The following is a 7,957-nucleotide window of genomic DNA, read 5'->3' as shown; positions in this document are numbered from 1 at the left end:
CTCTGTCTCAATTCAGGATTTAGCATTTCCTCTCCATTTTGATAAGTATCCTTAATCATTTCTGCAAAATACTTCTATGATACCTATGTATGTTTTTTACTTGTACTATATTATACTATCAAGTATCAGTGTACACATACAATGTGACCTGTTACATTAATACAGAGGCCACGGAAGGCCAGATCAGTAATAGCCACTGTCCCCTGATATTACACTTTTTTACAATCACTTTGGCACTCATTTCAGAACCTTGATGTCATTTTTCAAAACTCTAGACACTAAACTCACACCCGATGATCAAAATGCACATTTTTCAATTGCTTGGATACAATACACATCAACCTCAGATCATTTGTTCATTGAACTAAAATGATACAACTTAACGTCAAAGTATTACCATTTCAAAATGCAATTCACACATTACATCTGAGATCACTGTCTATTCATTTCATTACAAAGATCTAACTATCAATTGATACAGCTGCTCAAAATGATAAGTGACTGTTGCATTACTCTTAATGCATAATTTTATGGAAACTGACGAACAGTATTCCATGTTTCGATCATGAAAGTTTCAGGATAATGAGATCCATTGACACCAATAACCGAGGAGCATGAACCAGTTGAACTACATTATCTATGGATGTAATATTTCATCATCATTCATCATCATGTAGCACTTTTCCACACCATGTTTTCAGTGTGGAAGGAAAGTTAGAAATTCTTTCTCTAATACCTGTTTTTCTCTCTTGTATACTTAAGAAAGATAAGGTCAAGCTAGAAGGTCAGGCCAGAAGGTAGTTTGATTTCTGCTTGTTATTTACGATGAGAATCTTGGAGACAATGTCAAACAGTATGATTGAAGTGCCTGCTCCCTAATCCATGTGTTGATCTATGAACTCTGTCCTATAATGATATAAATTCTGCTTAGCTAACTTTTAAGATAACATAGTAATGACTTTCTGATTATAACCAGCTCTTTGATTTTTGTGTATAAAAGCTCTGACTGTTAAAATGAAGGCAGAGCGACTTTGGGATCTTCTTGAGTCACTGTTCCTCTCCACGCTGCGTGTATTAAAGGCATTGCAACTAACGCTCCAACCTGGTTGAAGATGATTGTTCTTCCACATCAGATTTGACATTACTGTACGTATGCAGGCCCTTGTAATTGCTATTCCAATACTGCCAACTGGTTATTGATGATTGATTTCACATTGTGGTACGAGTATCGAGTGAAATGAGTGCTATCCACCCGAGCAACACAGTGATAACATGGAGCCGGCAGGTCATCCAGGTCACAATAGAGGTCAAGCAGTGGGAGGAGGAAGACGTGGTGGTCAAAGGAATGGAAGGGGACATGCACCCCTTCTGAGAGGTGGTCGTGGGCCTCGTCATAGAGGAGGGCTTAGGCCTCACCAGAGAGGCAGCCATGGGCCTCATTTGAGAGGTGTTGGGGGAACGTGGTAGAGGACAAGGCCACGGACCAGACAGCGGCAGCAACAGCAAATAGTGTCCAGTGAAATCCGAGAAATAGTTGTAGAACATGTTGTAAATCATGGCATGACCATGACTGAGGCAGCTACAATGATTCAATCAAACCTCAGAATCAACTCAGGATCAACTGTGGCCTCAATCATCAGAAATGTCCGTACTGAGAAGCGGCAAGTCTTCAGCATGCACTAAACATTAGGCTACTCTCAATTGTCAAATGACTGTATACTGCATACCAATGTGTAGCACAGAGTATAGTGTGCCTTTTGAAAGAAATGCAGACAGAGTGAAGCAGCTGATGACTGAGTATGTTCAGGTATGTTCAGTTTCAAGATGCCTCTTGTGAAAAATGGTTGTGAGAACCTGAACCTGAACACAGGGCTGATGGAAATTTAGAAGTACAGTAATCAATCCTTTGTTTTGCTTTTTACACTAAGCCAGGTGAGGAACACTGCAGTTGACATTTTACTGTAGTTTTGTTCGTTTTTGTAGCTAATTATTTTTGCATGGATTCAAAGAAACCTATGGTGTGATTTGATTGTATTGCATCAATACATTTCAGATTTTGTTCAATGATTCCACTGTGTCTGTAGTATTCTCTCTACTAGTCCTTTTACAGTGATGTATTTATGTGTAGTACCATAATGAAACATGTATCACATATTTTGTACTACAATATTTAATGATTGTACGAACAACTACACAGTGAAACTATCGGTATCTTCTGTGTTACTATGTTACTATGGTATTTCATGATAAATGAGTTATTTGAACCAACAAGTCTGCAAGTGCTAGGTTTCTATAAAGATATGAATGCACAATGCAATGTTTTGAACATTGGACAGCCTGTGTTACAAGTGATGACCGTTTTGAGTTTTGTGTCTAGAGTTTTGAAAAATGACATCAAGGTTCTGAAATTAGTGACAAAGTGATTGTAAAAAACTGTATATTCATCCTATTTAATGTGCTCTTTTAAAATGTACTTTTCTTTTTTATGTTGCCATTTCTGTTCTACCAATGTTTCAGTTGTTAGCCAAAGATTGACAGAGTACATCTCATACACACAGGCCAGACAGCAAAGATTTCTTTTTGAAATTCAATTACAAATGCTGCATGAACTCATCAATACGATTAGAGCTCCTGAAAGCAATATAACTAACTCACTCTACAGCATCTCATTAGCAGTGAAAAGAAACCAAGAAAGTTGGGACAGTCGACTGTTTACCACTATGTAACATCACCTTTTCTTTTAATAACACTTATTAAGCACTTGGGCACTGAAGACACCACTTGGTTAAGTTTAGCAAGCGGGATTTTCCCCCATTCATCCATTATGCATTTCCTCAGCTGCGCAACTGCACAGGGCCTTCGTTGTCTTAATTTGCACTTCATAGTGCGCCACACATTCTCAATTCGGAGACAGGTCAGGACTGCAGGCAGGCCATGCTAGCACCCGCACTCTCTGCCTATGCAACCATGCGCTTGAAATCTGGGCAGAATGTGGTTTGGCGTTATCCTGCTGAAAAATGCAGGTACGTCCCTGGAAAAGATGATGTCTGGATGGCAGCATATGTTGCTCCAAAATGTGTACATCTCTTTCTGCAAAAATGGTGCCCTCACAGATGTGCGAGTTACATGACAGACACTCATACACACTGTCACACCCATACACACACAAACACACACTTTCACAGACAGACACACGCACACACACACACACACACACACACTTTCACAGACAGACAGACAGACACACACACTTTCACACACAATCACTTTCACAGACAGACACACACACACACTTTCACACAGAGACAGACACACACACACTTACATACATACATACATACATACATACAGTGAGGGAAAAAAGTATTTGATCCCCTGCTGATTTTGTACGTTTGCCCACTGACAAAGAAATGATCAGTCTATAATTTTAATGGTAGGTGTATTTTAGCAGTGAGAGACAGAATAACAACAAGAAAATCCAGAAAAACGCATTTCAAAAAAGTTATAAATTGATTTGCATGTTAATGAGGGAAATAAGTATTTGATCCCCTATCAATCAGCAAGATTTCTGGCTCCCAGGTGTCTTTCATACAGGTAACGAGCTGAGATTAGGAGCACTCTCTTAAAGGGAGTGCTCCTAATCTCAGCTCGTTACCTGTATAAAAGACACTTGTCCACAGAAGCAATCAATCAATCAGATTCCAAACTCTCCACCATGGCCAAAGAGCTGTCCAAGGATGTCAGGGACAAGATTGTAGACCTACACAAGACTGGAATGGGCTACAAGACCATCACCAAGCAGCTTGGTGAGAAGGTGACAACAGTTGGTGCGATTATTCGCAAATGGAAGAAACACAAAATAACTGTCAGTCTCCCTCAGTCTGGGGCTCCATGCAAGATCTCACCTCGTGGAGTTTCAATGATCATGAGAACGGTGAGGAATCAGCCCAGAACTACATGGGAGGATCTTGTTAATGATCTCAAGGTAGCTGGGACCATAGTCACCAAGAAAACAATTGGTAACACACTATGCCGTGAAGGACTGAAATCCTGCAGCGCCCGCAAGGTCCCCCTGCTCAAGAAAGCACATGTACAGACCCGTCTGAAGTTTGCCAATGAACATCTGAATGATTCAGAGGAGAACTGGGTGAAAGTGGTCTCAGATGAGACCAAAATCAAGCTCTTTGCCATCAACTCAACTCGCCGTGTTTGGAGGAGGAGGAATGACCCCAAGAACACCATTCCCACCATCAAACATGGAGGTGGAAACATTATGCTTTGGGGCTGTTTTTCTGCTAAGGGGACAGGACAACTGCACCGCATCAAAGGGACGATGGACGGGGCCATGTACCGTCAAATCATGGGTGAGAACCCTAAGCCAGGGCATTGAAAATGGGTCAAATACTTATTTCCCTCATTAACATGCAAATCAATTTTATAACTTTTTTGAAATGCATTTTTCTGGATTTTCTTGTTGTTATTCTGTCTCTCACTGCTAAAATACACCTACCATTAAAATTATAGACTGATCATTTCTTTGTCAGTGGGCAAACGTACAAAATCAGCAGGGGATCAATTACTTTTTTCCCCCACTGTACATACATATATATGGAAAAGAAACATTACAAGTATAAATCACAATAAGATGTAATAAAGTACAGATAAACAAAGTGTAATAAAATGTGATCTGTTTGAAAATGCAGGGACGTCACTGGAAAAGATGATGTCTGGATGGCAGCATATGTTGCTCCAAAATGTGTACATCTCTTCTGCAAAAATGGTGCCCTCACAGATGTGCGAGTTACATGACAGACAGACAGACAGACAGACACTCACACACACTGTCACACCCACACACACACTTTCACAGAGAGACATATACACACACACACACACACACACACACACACTATCACACAGAGACAGGCACACACACGTACAGACACACACACTAACTTTCACACAGAGACAGACACACACACACACACACACACACATACATACATACATATGGAAAAGAAACAATACTTTTATAAATCACAATAAGATGTAATAAAGTACAGAAAAACTAAATGTAAGAAAATGTGATCTTTAATACACACAAATATGTATGGCTGGTCGGATGCGTCTTGGACTCGGGTTCCTCTTCATTACGTATAACGCTTTTGCCTTTTGCTAAAGCTTTCCGTGGAGGGGATCGTGGGTGAGTTTGTACCATTCTTGGGGGGCTCTGCCTTGTTGGGGCGGAGCTGTGATCCAGGTGAACAGCAGATCGGGCATAGGTGGGCATGTGGGCAGAGGAGTAGGAAGGCCGGTCAAGCAAATAAGCTTGCTAAGGTACGCAGCAGCAGCAAGCAGCCCCCCCATCCAGCCAGCCAGCCAGTCTGGCTGGCAGTGACTGAGTGGTTGACAGACGGCAAGCAACGGAATGTACGTGCTCTGTGATGTCATAGCAGTCAGCTGAGAGAGGCTCGTGATGTCATCGCTGAGCTGGCTGGCTGGCTGGCTCTGTGTGTGTGTGTGTCTGTGTCTGTCTGTTTTTCTGTTTGTCAGTCTGTCTGTCTGTCTCTCTCTCTCTCTCTCTCTCTCTCTCAATTCAATTCATTTGTATTGTCAAAGCAATTGGACATACATACACACATACATACATATATGTAGCGTAAGGTACACTTATACATTTCAATTAAAGAAGTGAATTCATAGTATCACCTTATCACGAATCCTGGAGTCTTGTAGAACTCAATTTCTGTAATAATTGGACGCAGACACCAATTCCAAAGATATAAATTGTCAAATTTATTTAAAAACAAAGACTAAATGTAGCACTACACTAATTATACAAAAGGGAAAAACTAATTAAAATTCAACTCTAGATCAACAAATCAAAGACAAATCACTTCCGTGACCAAATCAAAAACCATGGGATCCCATAGGATAACACACAAATCGTTAAACAAAAAAGGTTATAAACACATTGACTACAATACCGGTTAGTAATTCTAGGAATCACTAAGAAACAGTTGAAAGTGCTAAATTGCAGTTCCAGAAGATGAAAAAAAACTGTAACTGATGGGATATGTAGTACTTTATACTCGAGTGGTCTATGCGATTACACCCTGTTGGTGTTATTAAGAACGCCAAGTACCAGAATGCAGAGCGGGACTGTTTTTTGTGCCGTGACTTGTCGGGGGAAAAAGGCGCAGAAAAAACGGACGAGAAGGTGAAGGTAGTATGGCGGTGATGCACGCGTTGGTGAAGTGGGAAAGCGGGGTCGACAAAGACTCTTACAGCGTGATTCCCACTGCTTGCTTTCGCAATTTTGATTTATTCAGCATTGCTGATGATGACGAAGAGACGACTCGAAACTTCAGAGCAGAGTGGAGAGACACGAACAAACCTCCAAAAGGTGGATGGCCTGTCCATGAAGCGCAGATCATTATGACTGGTAACAATGTTTATTTAAAAAAAAAACATTAAAGTCTTTACATGCTATTTGATATATACAATCACAGTATATTTGAAATGAATGTTTAAGTTATTAATGTGTTGTACTTCTAACATACTCTTATAACATGGTAGGTGGTGGTGAGGGCGCTAAAAACTCGTCATACTTGACTGGCATTTGTAAGAACGATTTATTGTGTGTTGTGCTTTACAATAAAATCCCCCAAATCACAAAATAAATTAAACCAGATATAATTTAACTTCAGTTTTGATTCAGTGTTGGCTGTTCATCTTAATTTGTATGGTCAAAGCACAGTATTTTTATGACAAATAAATATAATCCCCAAATATCTGTGGACATAATGCAGGGTTTTATTTATTTTATTTTTATTTTAGGAAAAGAAGGCAAACTAAGAAGAAAACTTAATGACCTAACAAAAATGCCCTCTCCTAAAATGAAGAGAGTACCTAAACCAAACAAAAAACTTCAAATTTCAGATGATAGTGACCTTGATGAACCACAGTTACCGGTGAGATAATTACTGCAAATATTAAATAAATGTATTGCAGGATTGTTTTTTTTTAAATCATTTTCATATATATATATATATATATATATATTCATTTTAAACTCTTTTCCTCTCTGAATACAGCACAAAATAAGAAAAAACCGATGGAGCTTCAAGAATTAGATCCCGTCATATTCTACAGACATTTAAAGAGTCCAGTGAAGTTGAGCTACAGCAAAAAGTTAAGCAGCTCGAAAAGGAAAACACTTAAAAAGACTTAAAAATGAAAACCAATGTCTTCGAAACCGTATGGTTGATGGTAAGTTTTTTTATTTATAGCAAATAATTCCTTACCTTGATAAATGTTATTCTTCAGTAATTTATATTCCAGAGTAATGTATTATAGTTGATCATACTGAAGTAATCTAGAACCACAATACAGACTCTTAATGTGCACTGTCTAATAGTTTAATAATACTGATTATTAAATAAAGTTTTTCAACATAACTTCATAATCCTACATTAATGACTATATGCATTACATTAGACCTGGTAATTCTTGTATTTTATCTTTTTTATATTTTTCGTAGCTAATGTTAATGACCCACAAAAAGGTCAGTTTGCCAATAACATAGAGCAAGTCTCTCAAGTATAATTGCAGGCATTGATGGTTTTGTTTTCACTTTGTATTAAATATATTATTAGAAATGATTATCATTTAATACTAAGGTTTTTTTCTCCAGAGATTCCAGACCTTTTGGACAATCTGAAAAAAATTGTAACAAAAGCCACATTTATCAGCAATGAAGACAAAAGTGTGTCACCATCAAGTGGTTCTGACAGCCCCACAGCAAATTGTTCTGAATCTGACAAAGAATCACCAAAACAGGTATAACACTCTTGGTCTACAATATTACAAAGACAAGGTAAAAATATATATATTGAAAACAAATATTGGTTGTAAACAATCTAATGATGCTACATTATCAGTTATATTCATAGTT

At 38.6% G+C, this 7,957-nt stretch overlaps 1 non-coding gene across 1 annotated transcript; it reads left to right on the top strand.

Moving 5' to 3' along the window:
- Nucleotides 1–5,131: 5,131 nt before the first annotated feature.
- Nucleotides 5,132–5,246, top strand: LOC136726878 (U5 spliceosomal RNA). Its single transcript, XR_010808258.1, has one exon. It is a non-coding gene; the product is annotated as a U5 spliceosomal RNA (small nuclear RNA).
- The last annotated feature ends 2,711 nt before the right edge of the window (nucleotides 5,247–7,957 follow it).

Source organism: Amia ocellicauda, unplaced genomic scaffold (genome assembly GCF_036373705.1).
Source record: "Amia ocellicauda isolate fAmiCal2 unplaced genomic scaffold, fAmiCal2.hap1 HAP1_SCAFFOLD_26, whole genome shotgun sequence".
Lineage (NCBI taxonomy): Eukaryota > Metazoa > Chordata > Actinopteri > Amiiformes > Amiidae > Amia > Amia ocellicauda.
The sequence above is the reverse complement of the archived record's forward strand: the minus strand, read 5'-3'. Positions and strand labels throughout refer to the sequence as shown.